The 13,906-nt window shown below is 49.9% G+C and overlaps 1 protein-coding gene across 4 annotated transcripts in view; it reads left to right on the forward strand.

Moving 5' to 3' along the window:
* The window catches only part of Gpr45 (G protein-coupled receptor 45), a 53,495-nt gene that overhangs the window by 20,449 nt on the left and 19,140 nt on the right, over positions 1–13,906 (forward strand). For 2 of the 4 annotated variants that reach the window (XM_021258138.2, XM_021258139.2), the window contains exon 2: positions 454–614. The exons of 1 other annotated variant lie outside the window; for it this stretch is intronic. The gene's annotated coding sequence lies outside the window, so the exon portion shown is untranslated. Of the gene's footprint in view, positions 1–14; positions 615–13,906 lie in introns of those variants that run through there. One more of the 4 variants, XM_004844479.3, reaches the window with a different exon arrangement.

The raw sequence follows: 13,906 nt of genomic DNA on the forward strand, positions 1-13,906 counted from the left end.
ACCAGGCCACCTGAGCTTCTAGGAGAAGGTGGTTTCCGGTCTTCCCCTTGGAAAAGCAGTCTCTCAACTGAGACATATTCTTCACATTTAAAGGAAAATGGAAGCCAAGATCAGTGTCTGTAGTGGCTTATGTCACTACATGGAAATCCTGACACAGACCACTTATGAAGAGGGGTTTATTTGAGGGTTCAGGTCCACAACTGGGTGGCCCCATGTCCCTGAATCTCTGGTGAGGGTGGCACCTCATGGTGGGGTGCGTCTTCAAATGAGTGCTCATATCTTGAACAAGAAGCAGAGAGTACAGAGACCAGGCCCCACAGACACAGCACCTCCTAGTAGCACCACACTGGGGACCATGCCTTGCACATAGGGGACACTCATGGCTTGCACATAGACCTTTAGGGGACACTCATGCAGACCACAGTCGTATCTTCTTTTCTTAAATGTCCCCAGGTTGGCACAGGAGAAAGCAAATATAAGAACTGGTGAGAGCGAGCCGTCTGTGGTGGAGCCCTAAGCACTGTGGGCTGAGTGAAGCTCAGGACTCACCACCCCAATGCTGCCCCAAGTTACAACTCCGTAACTTGATGTGAGGAAACATCAGAAGCCAGAAGGTCAGTCTCTCTCTCTCTCTCTCTCTCTCTCTCTCTCTCTCTCTCTCTCTCTTTCTCTCTCTCTCTCTGACTTTCAAGAGGAATGTTGGGCTTAGGGTTTGTGCTATTCTTTAGGAAGCCATGAGGGGAGGAGTCCAGCAGATCTGGGGTGTGGGGAGGTGAGTGCTGCATGTCATTTGTGGAATTTGCTGGAGGAAGCAAAGGGGATCATGTGGAGCTGTGTCATGGTGGAGAAGAGCAGGAGCAACAACAGAGAATGCAGTGACTGTTAGACAAGATGGAGCAGCAGAAGGAGGGGCCCCAGGTAGTCCAAGGTGTCCAGCCTCGGAGGGGGTGAAAGGGCTTGGTTTTAGTGTTTTGCCACATGGTGCCAATGGCTGTCCAGGAGTAATGATGGAGGGATGGAAAATCCAGGCTCAGAGCAGAGTTCTGAGGTCAAACCCAGGCTCCTCCACTTCTCCACCATGTGACCTTGAGCAAGTTTTTGACACTTCTGTACTTCGGGTCCTCAGGCATAAAACAGAAAGGATAATGGGATGTATAGAGGGGTTCTGTGAAACATAAGTAGCAGGGGCTTTGTATGTTTGATTTTATTACCACAAAGGATCGTAGTAAGCTGTGTCATTGAGGTGAGCACCAGGTGGGCTCTGTGCAGGACGGATGTGGCTTTCCCAGCTGTCCCCAGCCTGTGTTTTGGCTGATCATTGTGCTGAAAGCCTGTGGCCCCCAGACACGTGGGAGCATGCCCTGCCGACTGCCGCCCCTGATGCCCAGCCTGGCATGCAGTGGTGCTCAGTGATTCTCTGTTGTGTGAAGGAGTCAGGCCAGGAGGGGTGATTTGCTGGGGAAGGAGGGTGGAAACACCCGTGCACCAGAGCTTATCGATGGAGGACACAGAAATGCCACTGCAAGGCTGAGAGAGGAGGGCTCACCTGCCTGGTGTGGCTTCCTGGGATTGACGATAGCCACCACTGCACCACAGCTTATGCAGAAGCAAAACAGTTTCACCAAGAGCAAAGCCCTGAAGTGCAGGCAGCCAAGCAGATCCAATCACACAAGCAAGTGAAAAATGAACAGCCAGTGTCAGGGAGGGCTCATCAGAAGCCCAATCAAAGTGCTGTGGCTTCCCTGGATGCCTAGGGTCACCTTCCAGGTGCTCATGCAGGAGGCCTCCTGGGACATCTGGAAACTGAGCTCACTCCTTTGCAAAGGGCTGTCAGGGGTTTGTTTGATGAATGTAACAAATGACTCTCAGGGCAGGGAAATCATCCTGCTTCTCGTCCAAGGAGGGGAAGGCACTTGTGCACTTGGTGTCCTCCAAGTAATCCATCACTGTCTTGGCACAGGCATGGGTGCAGTGGGACAGTGTGAAGTCTCAAGTCTCCTGGGGGAACTCAAGCAGGGGGCCCAGAGACCACAAGGGATGCCATGGCTGTGTCCCAGCAACATCAGGAGCACCAGGAGCTGGGGCCTGAGGGAGGTGATTCCATCCTCAGGCCGGAGCCCTACGAATGGGGTTGGTGCCCTTTGAAAAGGGACTGTAGAGATCTCTCCGTCTGCCACCCAGGAACACAGAGACCCAGAAGAGGGCTTTGTCCTGATTGCAGGCGTCTACCTCCAGAACTATGAAAAATTAACTCCTGCTGCTTAGAAGCTGCTGAGTCTGTGTTCTGTCAGCCTGAACTAAGGCAGCAGCCATCTGCTTCATCCATGAAGCCTCATCTTAATGTCAGGGAAACTGAGGCCTTGAAGGCCGCTGGTAGGTCCTAGCTTTTCCTGAGTGCCTACTCCATGCTATACTGTACTAGCTGCTCCCCTTGAGTCCCAAAGAAGCCTCCTAATACTTTGTGGAGCCTTCTGGAAGTGTGCATGTGTCTGTCCCCCTCATCTGACCCACAGCTGCCCAGTGACCACCACGTGCTGTATCATGCAGGGATGCATGGGAACAACCCCATGGAATGATGACGGTCATCATTCACTATGGACTCACCAGGACCTTTGGGAGTGATGCAGGGACAGGTAAGGGACTCAGCTGGGGAGACCCCCTCCATGTGCTGGAGAAGACAGAGGGACACACACCGGCTCCAAATGCCAGCCCAGGACACATTTTGTAGCTCTGGCAGCATATTGCATCACCTCATCTCCCCTTAAGAGCATGGAGGGCAGCCCTGGGGCACAGCCAAGAGGCCACAGGAGGCACTAGTGGGCAGCGCCAGTGACCACCACTCCACCCCACCTCTGTCCCTCCTGCCCAACCCAGTTGGCAGCATCTCCAGCCACTCTTTCTGCCTCCCTGTGCCTGCCACAAAGAACAACATGTTAATGTTTTCCTTCTATAGCAATTGCACATATGTGTCAGCAGACTTCTCCAGACCTGAGACCTACTCAACGATCTACAAAGAGAACAGGGAATTTAGAAAGAGTAAGAGTTTATTTGGCTCACAGTTCTGGAAGCTGAAAGTTCAAGAGCACAGTGAGATCCCTCACTATAATGCTGAGTTTGAAGGCTTGATTGGGGGAGGAACTGAGGATCAGAAATGGCCCAGAGGGACGCCTTCTGTCACCCTTGGAGCGGACCTTGTGGCGAACTCCTGTTTCCTGGTAACGAGGACATCTGGAGCCCTGTGTGGCACAAAGATCTTGTGCCTGAGGCTGCACTCTCCTGATTGGCAGCTCTTCAGCTCCAAGCCTCTCCCCTCCCCACGAGAGCACCCCACCGGGCTTTGTTCCCAGGAAGGAGTTGCTCAGTGGGGGAACTGGACTTCACACGCCTTTGTGCTTCCTCAGCATCCAACCATTCGCTCTGCAAAAATAACATCATCTTCACTTTTTTGCACCAGTCCTGTGTTTTCCCCATTTCCTTCCAGCCTTTTCTATTTGGTCCCATGTCTTCTTATTGACAAAATCAACTGGAGGTTGCTTTTTATAACCTTTCCCATTCTGGTTGATTTAGCTATTATTGGACCATTTTTATTTCTTCCTAAAGTATTCAGATTTAATCACATGTTTTTCTTCTGTCTTGGCTCAAGTGTGCTAATTACATAGTATTTAGTCTGTCTCAAGTTTATTATTAGACTTTTCGTTGTCCCTCCATTTGCTAAATTGCAGAGAATTTGTATTTTTAGGATTTTTTTCATTCATGGTGTCATTACTTGAGGAAAGCCAAAGAAACATTGAAGAGTGGGCTTAATTCAACATCTCCAACTCCAGGTGTAAAATTCTGCATGCTGAGGAGAAGTCAGTTAGTTCTGTTTTCATCCACGCTGTGAGCATTGCTTCAATAAAGCTGGCTCAGTACTAGAGTTCCCTTTTACTGGGATGGATGCAAAGTCAAGGGAATTGTAATGCTGAAATGTGTTTTATCAGTAGCTCTGACTTGAGACTCTTGTTTTGAACATAAAGTTACTCATGTGACTAAAAGCAGGAGCATGACCTGGCCTGGTAACTGTGGCCCTGCACTCCCTTCAGGGTTCTGATGTCAGGAGGCCGTCAACCTCAGCTACCTCCATTGAGGGTCACCATCTGCCCATTCCTAGCTTGTCAGAAGGTGTTCCGCAGGATGGAGAGGGGGGTGGCTACGTGATTGTGCCTGTTCTCCCATAGCTCATGTGTCTATGAGCTCAGTCCATAGGTGCTGAAGCACACTCTGGGGACAGAGCTGTGGACAGAATAAGTAAAGTCCCTGTGCTCGTGGAGTGTATGTGACAGTGGTAGGAAATACACTCCAGGCAGAAACAGATGACAGTGGAACGTGTCCAGTGGAATGGTAGGTGAGCACTTCACCCCCCAGTTCCTCACACTCTGCTGATGTTGGCACCACATTTTGCCACGTAACAGAGGCTCTCTACCAGGAAGATGAGCAGCTCACATGTGAGTGCCGCCCTTGCTGTGGGAACACACCTGAGTGACCCCTGGTCCCAAAGTAAAGGAACTCCTGTTGAGCCAACCTGGACCCTCAAGCCAAGCCAGAAGACCTGAAGACAGGCTGAACTGCTCAGCTGAGCATGCTTCGGATCAGCCAATCTGCATCCTGTAGAGATGTGACCACCAAGTACAGGCTTTCGAGCAAGCTTTAGGGACAACTTGCTACATGGCATTATGTCAGGAAGAGCTGACTGATAAAAGTGGTGGTAAGGAACAGAAGAGGAGCACAACAGAGGAAGGATGAGACATTACTTGCTACAGGAGGAAAAGAGGACAGCAGAGCAGGCTTTCTGATATGGTAACATTGAAATAGAAATTCATGACACTATGGACGAGCGTTTACTATGTCAGACACTGAGTTATTTATTGCTTATTCATTTACTGTGGTAGGTGCTACTAATATCACCATTTTTCAGATGAAAAAACTGAGTTGCAGAGAGCAATTTTGATTTTCCTAAAGTCTCACATATAGTAAATGGAAAGGTCAGGATTTGATCCTGTATTCCAAAGTCACACTGGTAGAGGGAACAGTTGGGATCCTATTCTGCTTCAACCCCCAAGTGAGTGTCCTGCAATGCACACTTTGCCCTCACCACCCTGAAGCACAGACCCCACATGTTAAAGAGCAGGGTCCCCAGAAAGACTGACATTACTTCAGATGCTGCATGTGATCTGGGGGACCCCAGGCCACTCACACTTCCAACCAACTGAATGTAAATTCAGGAGTTCCCCCAGCCCCCTCAGATTCTGTAATTTGCTAGAACAACTCCCAGAACTCTAGAAGGCTCTGTACCTCCAACTGTAGCTTCATTAGAAAGACACAATAAGAAGAGGTGGGGTGAGCCTGAGGAACATGGTGCTTCTGCAGACTCTCCTAATGGAATTGTGGCATGTCATTTTCCTGTGACATTTCTGTGTGCACAGCCAGGAAGCTGCCCTGGGTCTCAGTGTCTGGAGCTTTTAATCGGGGTTCGTTAGGTGGGCATGATTGATAGGCTCGTTGGCCATAAGATAGAACCCTGTCCCCAACCCCTCTTCTCTCTGAAAGCCAGGTGGCTGAAAGTCCCAATCCTCTGGTCATGGGATTGGTTTTTCTGATGGCCAGCTCCATCCTGAAGCCCTCTGTTAGTGTAACAGAGACACTGTGCCATAATTTCCAAGGATTTTTAGAGCTCTGTGCCAGGAACATCCAAATAAAAATATACTAAGTAAAACTCCCAAACATATTAAATAGCAGAGTAGATTCAGGCAGAGAAACACTTTATAAACTGGAAAAAAAAACCTAGAGAAATCACAGGGAAAGCACAACAAAAGATAATGGATTCTAAAATAAGAGGTTTGAAGATAAGAGAAAATAAAACAAGAACTTCCCTCAACTGTCTAATCAGTGACAAAAGGAAGAACAGGAGAGAAGCAAAACTCGACAACATCATGATTAAGAATTTCTAGAAATGATGGAGAAACTTTAGCTTCCTTGTCTTCTGGAAGACTGGCTGATATGAAATAGAATGTTCTAAAAGACCTACATCTGAGCAAAGAAGTTATGTAATAGCAAAGATAAAAACTTTTAAATCATTCACAGATGGAAAAAGTCAGTTTATACTCCAGGAAGTTCAAATAGATGACAGCAATGTTTTAGTCCACAAGGAAGGCTGGGGACTGGGCCATGTGGCTGCAAAGGACTGAACTGTGGCTCAGGAGCCACTAGGTGGGCAAGAATAGTGTGGGAACATCTAAGTGGAAACGAGAACCAAAAATGCAATTTTTAAGAAATTCGTTGGAGATACCATCAGATGGGCCTGTGGGTCACAGAGTAAGTAATTTTCCATAACCGCTGTGAGATTTTTGTGTGGATGGCCATTGTCAGAAATGGGAAGTCAGAAAGATGGTGGACACAATGACTTCCTGTGTCACTTTTGTTGTTTCCAATTATAACAGGAAATGAGGCATGGATAATGCACGAGTGCTCATTTTAAGAACTGTGATTTTCTTTAACTTTTGCTTAGTTTCTTTCTGGTTTTGGTCTGCCCTCTAGGTTTATTTCATTTTTAAATTTTTATTAGTCCATGTTTACAGTACATAATAATTCCTTTCATCATGGGGAGTTGGTACATGGATGTAACACAGGAATAACTAATTTTCTGTAGGTGGAATATTTCACAATATTTTTTTTAAATAGAGTGGCACACGTCTGTGGAAGACAGTCAAGAAATCAGAGTGCACCCAGAGAAAACTGAGCACTCATGAGTAAAGGGATAACTACTGGCAAAGCCCTGTGGTGTGAAATTCTAAATACCTCTTCCTGTGGGTCCCACTGGGCCCCTGGCAAGCGTTTGGAAGTGTGGTGGGTGTAGATGCTGATTAATTTTTGATGGTTGACTGAACATTTATTTAATCTTTGGTTGAGACTTTTGCACTTCAAGCAGAATGGGGAAAAGCAGGAAGCTGTGTTCTCAGCATTTTCCCCGCTCTCCACAGACCTTGGATTGATGGGCACGTGTTAGGCATGGAAGTGCTAACCTGGTTTCCTTGGGAACCACCAGGCTGAGGGGAGATGTCGGTCACATTTAGCAGCCTGCGATGTGTCATGCAATTAGTTTCAGGATTTGCTGGGTGACAGTTCTATTTTGAGCACTTTTTTTAGGAGGAAGGTATCCGGCATACAGAGATGCCTCAGCAGTTTGGGCTGCGACACCGTGGATAAGCAACAAGAAGGCGAGTTCAAGGGGCCTCCTATAAAGATCATCCCAACTTGTTCCTCTCTGGGGAGGCTCCCGGTGGATGGGTGGACTCAGGACTGCATTCCAGCCAGGAGTAAGGGGCTGACACCCAGCTTATGCTCTTCCAGCCTAGGTCTGTGGAAATTATCAGTGCTGTGAATTGGGAAGTGGTCCTTTTATGTTAATTGCGTGGGTTTGGGAGAGTTTTGAGCAAGAATAATAAAAATCACCACAGCAAGGGGAGGCACTACTGCATGTGAGGCACTGCTGAAGAGGCGCTTCTGTTACATCACCCACCCCCCCAGCCTGGGGCAGAGCCTGGGGGTGGCCACATGGCCTCTGCTATGAGTACAACACAGGGAAGCTGCAAGCATCACGAAGGCTCCTAACTGAAGTTCCACAGTTTTGCAGATTCGTACACCCTTTTCAAGTTACAAAAACGGAGGTGTAATAATCTTAAAGCTTCAGAGCAGAGCCGGTGCCTGGCTCTGTCCCTTTCCCAGCCTCACTCATCCTCCATCAGCCTCGTTGCCCAGGCCACAGTGGGGACCACAGCATGGGCCTCCCCGGGCACCTGGTCAGATTTGCAAGTAACTGAGCCCAGATGGATGGGTTATTGAGGCAGGGGACCCCAACATGGAACAGGCTCACCAGGGCTCACAGAAGTGACAGAAACAAGGACCAAGGGGCTGGCAGACTGAGGGGCCTGGGATTTTAGAGATGACAGAAGCTGGTGCCAGGGCTGGGAAGGACAGGAAATCCGAAGGAGGTAAGCTAGAGAAGGGCCAGGACCTGAACCGTTCATAGTACGTGCAAAGCATCCCTCCGTCCAGGTCAGACCTTATGTCCACACCGCCCGGCACTGTCCTGTCTGGATCCTTTGTCTCACTGTGTACAGCTGTGACTGCCTGTGTTGGAAAGCAGCATCAGACTGTGGAGACAGCTCAGGTGACTCAGGACGCCACATCGGCAGGAAGAGCTCTGCACCGCAGCCTCAGGTACAGTGAGACCCATCACCCACTCCTGGGTCTCGCGCAAGGCTGTCTCAGGCTCACAATCAGGAAGTCTGTCTCCAACAAGTGCATTCTGTGTTTAAATTCAGAGATAAAATGTACCTTTTAATGTACATACAGTCATTAGACGCTGTCTTAGACCCTACCTTCCTCCTGCTGTAACAGAGTGGCTTCTAAACCACAGAAGTTGATTTCTCCCAAGGCCAAGGCTCAGCAGATCTGTGTCTTGGTGAGGGCCCACTTCCTGGTGCACAAGTGGCGTCCCCTGCTGTACTGCACATGGAGGAAGAGGCAGTCAAGCTCTTTGGGGTTCTCCAGGCACCAATGCCCTTCACGAGGCTCCACCCTCATGACCTAATCTCTTCCCTAGGCCCAGCCCCTCAAGACCATCACCTTGAGGGCTGGGGTGTTCAGTATAGGTGTTTGGGGGTGGGATGTCATAAAAGTTGACACTCTCAGTAGCTGAGATTTAAGCCTACGTGGCAAGATAAGGAAACATGGAAACATGGGGCACTTCCTCTGTATGCACAATCCCACTGTTTGTTCATATGCCTGATTACAGATGAGACAGCAGTGCCATCGCTGGTGCCAGACACATCTTAAAAGGTCAGATCTGAAATCTGTCTCCATCACATACCTGCCATGTGCTCCCCATCCAGCCTCTAAGCCCACCTGGTCCCTCAGGTAGTGCCACCCCCACCCCACCACAGTCTCTGCCAACCCAAACACCAGTCACCTGGCACGGGTCTTCCAGCTCCAGATCAAGCCTCCCCACCAGGCCTGATCCACTTCCTCCTCCTTCATAGCTCTCACCACCTGACTGCCCTGGCTGTGTTTATTGGTTTTATTTGTGTGTGTCTTTCAGTGAGTTCAGTGAGTTCAGTGAGTGACAATCTGGTTTGCCACAGTACGTGCGAGTGTAGACATATGTAACAGACCTTGATGAGCCAGCAGCTAGACAATACTGAGTGGGTTCTGGCCTGAGATTGTAGCTGCCCTGTGAAATGCACCCTATAAGAAAAGCCAGGGCAAGAGGAGGGGAAGGAAATGCATGCAGGAGTGAAAAGTGTTAAGTCTATGTCATGGTTCTCCACTGCTGAGCATTTGGGCAAAGGCAGCCACCCCACCTTGCCCAGTCCTGGACAGGATAGGGTACAGCCTGATGCTGAAGTTCTCTAGCCCATGCCCAGATGGACCACAGGGCCATTTGCTGAGGGAACCCCAGGAGAGAGAGGCTGAGGGGACCCCAAGAGAGGGGCCCCTATGCTGAGGGAGAAGAGGAATAGGGTTAGGCACAGAGCCAGGGAGGCTGTGAGATTCAGGAGGAGGTGACACAGAGACCCTTGTTCTCCAGAAGGCCTGTAGCAGGTGCTGACCCAAGTTGGGGGCTCCTGCCTTCTAAATTGTCAGAGTTGGGGCCCCGGAGGGGGTCTCAAGGGAATCCCTGCAGAGGAAGCGTCTCTTTTAGGGCCCTGAGGGACTTGGAAGCTGTCATCTCTCCTGACCTCAACCTTCTTAGACTGGCCCCTCAGGCAGATTACAAGCTAGAGCTTCCAGATCCCGCATGACAACGAAGTGTACAAACTGCACTAGGGATTGATTGCAGAAGTGCTGTGTCCCACATCTGGGCTCTCAGGCTCGCCACACCCGGGGCCACAAGGGTTAGCAGTGTGAGCGGAGGGCTCTGGGCACAAGTGAAAGCATCCTGCTGTAGCCTCGACTCCCAGGCCTAAGCCCAGTCAGGGTCTTGAGTCACGTAGGGGCCACATGCAGGTCACTGTCCATGATGGAAGTCAGCAACTTGACAAGGACACTAAGACGTCAGGTGGTGGCATGAACTGTGAGGAAAGACAAAGCTAGGTATGGGATTGGAAAGCTGGGTAGGGAGATGCTTCCCCCTCACACCCCTTGTGCCTGCCTAGTAGGGGAAGAGGGATGAGGTGAGCCTGGTGGTGTCCAGGGAGCAGCGTTGCAGGCAGATGGAATGGCTGGTGCCAAGGCCCTGGGCCCAGAGTTTGATGGAGTCTGAGGAGTGTTAGGAGCCTGGGCTGCCAGGTGAGGGCTGTGTTGGATGGCAGTAGATGAGCATAAGGAGTTGGGTTGTGGTGCACTGTGTCAGACCTTCAAGGCTTGGCACAGACACTAGGATTTGTTGAGTTGAGATGGGAAGAAGATTTTAAGCAAAGGCATAAATGATGTCCCTTATATTTCATTTATTTACTTGGTGCTGGGGATAGAACCCAGGGTCTTCATGCTGAGCTGCATCTCCAGCCACTTTTTAGTTTCATTTTGAGACAAGACCTTGCTAAGTTGCCCAGGCTGGGTTCAAACTTGCAATCCTCCTACCTCAGCCTCCTGAGCTGCTGGGATTACAGGTGCACACTACACCCAGTTTCCCTTACATTTTAAAGACCACCTACACTGGCCCCCCGGGTGGGGAGGTAAGAATCAGTTGGGTGCTTCTGGATCTCTATTAAACTGGTCAGGGTTTGCTGATGAGTCTGTGGGTGAGCAAGAAGGAGGAGCAAAGGATCCCAGTGAGGTTCTGGGGTGAATCCCTGGGGAACAAGAGCTGCCAGTGGCTGAGATAGAAAAGGTGGAGCTGGGTGTGGGTGGGGTGGGGAGTGAGCCCGAGAGGCCAGCGAGACCTCTGGCAGAGTTGTGGGGACACAGTGCCCACTCACAGTCACACACTGCTTAACCTTGGGGCCACCAGAGAAATGGCAGTAAGGGCTCCTCTGTACAAAGGCCACCAAGCGCTTAGCAGACCGAGATGGTCCAGGGCTGTCAGACACTCGTCGCAGCCCCTTGGTGCCATAGAGAAATTTGGGGAGCAGTAGACATCCGAGGCTGTTGTAACATGCTGTCTTGTCCACAGCCAGCTCTGCAGGTGGTGTACACTGCCAACACTAGTACTAGTAGGGTAGTCAGTGCACACACTAGTCACAAGGCGCCTGTGATCGCTCTCAAGCATGACAGACCATGCATGTTCCCAGGTGCAGTACACGTGTACACACACCTGCTGTGTGGTTGGCAAGTTTACACCAGCACACATGAGGAGTGTGTTGTGCTATGATGTTACCATGGCTATAACATCACTACATGAGGAGAAACGCTCGGCTCTGTCATAACCTCATGGGGCCACCCCAAGTCGGCAGCCAGTCACTGAGATGTAACAATGTGCCACATCAGTGTCAGAGCTCAGAGAAGTGGCCCCACGCACTGGTGTCCTTCAGGATCTGGAGAATGGCCAGCTATAAAGTCACAGACTCACAGAGGGCCCTGCCATGTGGGAAGCTGGAGATTGGATCCTGGTGGTTCTGACATCTCAGGCTGAGATGGTACAGAGGATCAGACTTGGAGACAGAGAAGCAGCAGCAGCCTGGGCAGCAGAGAAACCAGCCTGGGCAGCAGCTGGGGGACCAGAGGCCGTGTGAAGACGGGGGGACTCAGCAGTGTGTTGGTCACTCAGGACGAGAGACCAGCAGGAACAAAGGTTTGGCCACGTGGGATGGGATAGGACAAGGTCTTTCCCAGGAGCAGGCCATCAGGAGGTACGTTTTCTGAAGAGAATTTGAAAATAATGATTAGCTGACTAAAGACACTGTCTGCTTTTAGTCATCACCACATGGTGGCATTTCTGAATGCTGTCGGTGCAAGGAATCTTTAGGTGGTCTAAATTCTAAGCTTTCTCTTGGTTGGTATTGAAGTTGCATCTGGGTTGTATCTGTGAAGGCTTCAAATGAGCACATCTCTCCTATTTTCCCCTAATAAACATTGTGTTCTCCAGAGAACAACCAGCCAGCCAGTCCGACCTGCACCATGCACCCAGATTCAATGTTTGCTGTTGGAGTCACTCGGGCCATTCCCAAGCGCCCACCCCACCCCACCCCCAGCTCTGGTCTTGGTTCTCCCCCGTGGGACTGCACATTCCAGCATTTGAGCACTCAGAGATTGTCAAAACAAAGACACAAAACAGAAGTCACATCAATCTTGACTCTGTGGTCAGCAGAAGTTGGCATTTGTGCTTAAAACTTAGAGAGCAGAGGCTGGAGATTTAGCTCAGTGGTTCCACCACCTGCCTCGAAAGTGGCAAGGTCCCGAGTTCTATCCCTGGTACAAAAAAAAAAAAGGAGTAAAGTTTACAGAGCAGGGTACGCAGGTGGCAAGGTGCACTGCTCAGGGTGGATGCATGAATATTTTAGCAGGGAGATCTGCTTTGGAATAGCGTTGCATGCAAATGTATTCCTCTTTTTGTTTGCCAGCGTAAATTTGGTTTTTATTAACAATCAACTTTTTGTAAACATTGCATCTAAATATGCACAGATCAGCTGCACAAATTGAACAATTGCTTTCAAAAGAAAGATAAATGCTTTTATTTCCCTATGGCTTGGTTTTTCTTTGGGCTATGTATTCCTCTTTTAAATCAGTCATTGTTTTAAACTAAGGAATGAGGCAAGATGACAAAGATGGCTCCTGGATGTCCCTGTGGCGGATGGAGGAAAGGCTGCTGGGGATGGCAAGAGCGCTTGGCCGAGCCAGTCTCGCACCTGCAGAAGAGCAGCTGGCTGAGCAGTGGGGTGGGAACAGCCTGGCATCAAGAGGGTGGAAGAAGGAAGGAGAAGGGAGGAGGAGAGGCAGGGCACCTCTTACCACCAGTCTGGCAGGTGGGCAGCGGGCACGGGGAGGCCCAGAGAGAAATTCCAAGGCCATGAGATGCCATTGCCCACTGGGTGTGGTGTGGGCTCTATCAGTGGAGGAGGACGAGTAATACAGGAGAGAAAGCTGTGCTGGGCAGTGTCCCCCACAGGGAGCATGGCCTTAGCACCAAGGACAGTTCCACTGGCCGTGGAGAGGGATGAGGGTGCAGATGGGTCAGGGCCACCTGGGCCACCCATCCTCATGGCTCCTGCTGACTCTGTTAAGTAGGACACCTGCCATGGGGATGGGGAGGATGACAGTAATGGAGGAGACAGAGGGGTATAAGAGTGTCCTTTGGAGAGCAAGGAAGTGCAGCAGCCTGAGGTCGCAGCCTGGAGGCCCTGGTGGTGAATCTGGAGCGAGGGTGGGCATCCTCCCCATGCTGTCCCATCAAGACACCTCAGTGGAGTCCTTGCATACTGTGAGTCTCAGTTTCCTCATCTGGCAATTGGAACTCTAGCTCCTAACTCTCATCTAGGGGTTAAAGAGATCAATAAGACCCCTGGGACTACTTCACTCACATGAATGGTGTCCTTTTCTTTTCTTTTGTGACTCAAAATATGAGTCTCTGAGACATTGGACAAAAGACACTGACCTTTGATTTGTCACTGCTGATTTGTTGCAGTTTCCCTAGTCTCCAGGCTGCTCTCCACCTGTCTGTATTAGAAAGGTGCAAGAGTGATCAGAATATACGGTGAATGTTTAAATTTCAAAATTAATACAAGAAAAGGCACATTTCCACGAACCCCCATCAAAATACTCCCTCTGGCTTCAAACACACTCATCCTATGACTCTTGTCATTTTCTGAAGCAGCTGTTGAAGTCTTTTTCTTTTGTTTTTGTTTTTGAGACTAGGTCTCACTATGTAGTTCGGGGTGGCTTTGAATTCATTATGTAGCCCAGGCTGGCATTAAACTTGTGGATATCCTTCTGC

The sequence above is a fragment of the Heterocephalus glaber genome, unplaced genomic scaffold, assembly GCF_053883595.1.
Source record: "Heterocephalus glaber isolate CG9 unplaced genomic scaffold, H.glaber_assembly_v1.0 deba00000470, whole genome shotgun sequence".
In the NCBI taxonomy this organism is placed as follows: domain Eukaryota; kingdom Metazoa; phylum Chordata; class Mammalia; order Rodentia; family Bathyergidae; genus Heterocephalus; species Heterocephalus glaber.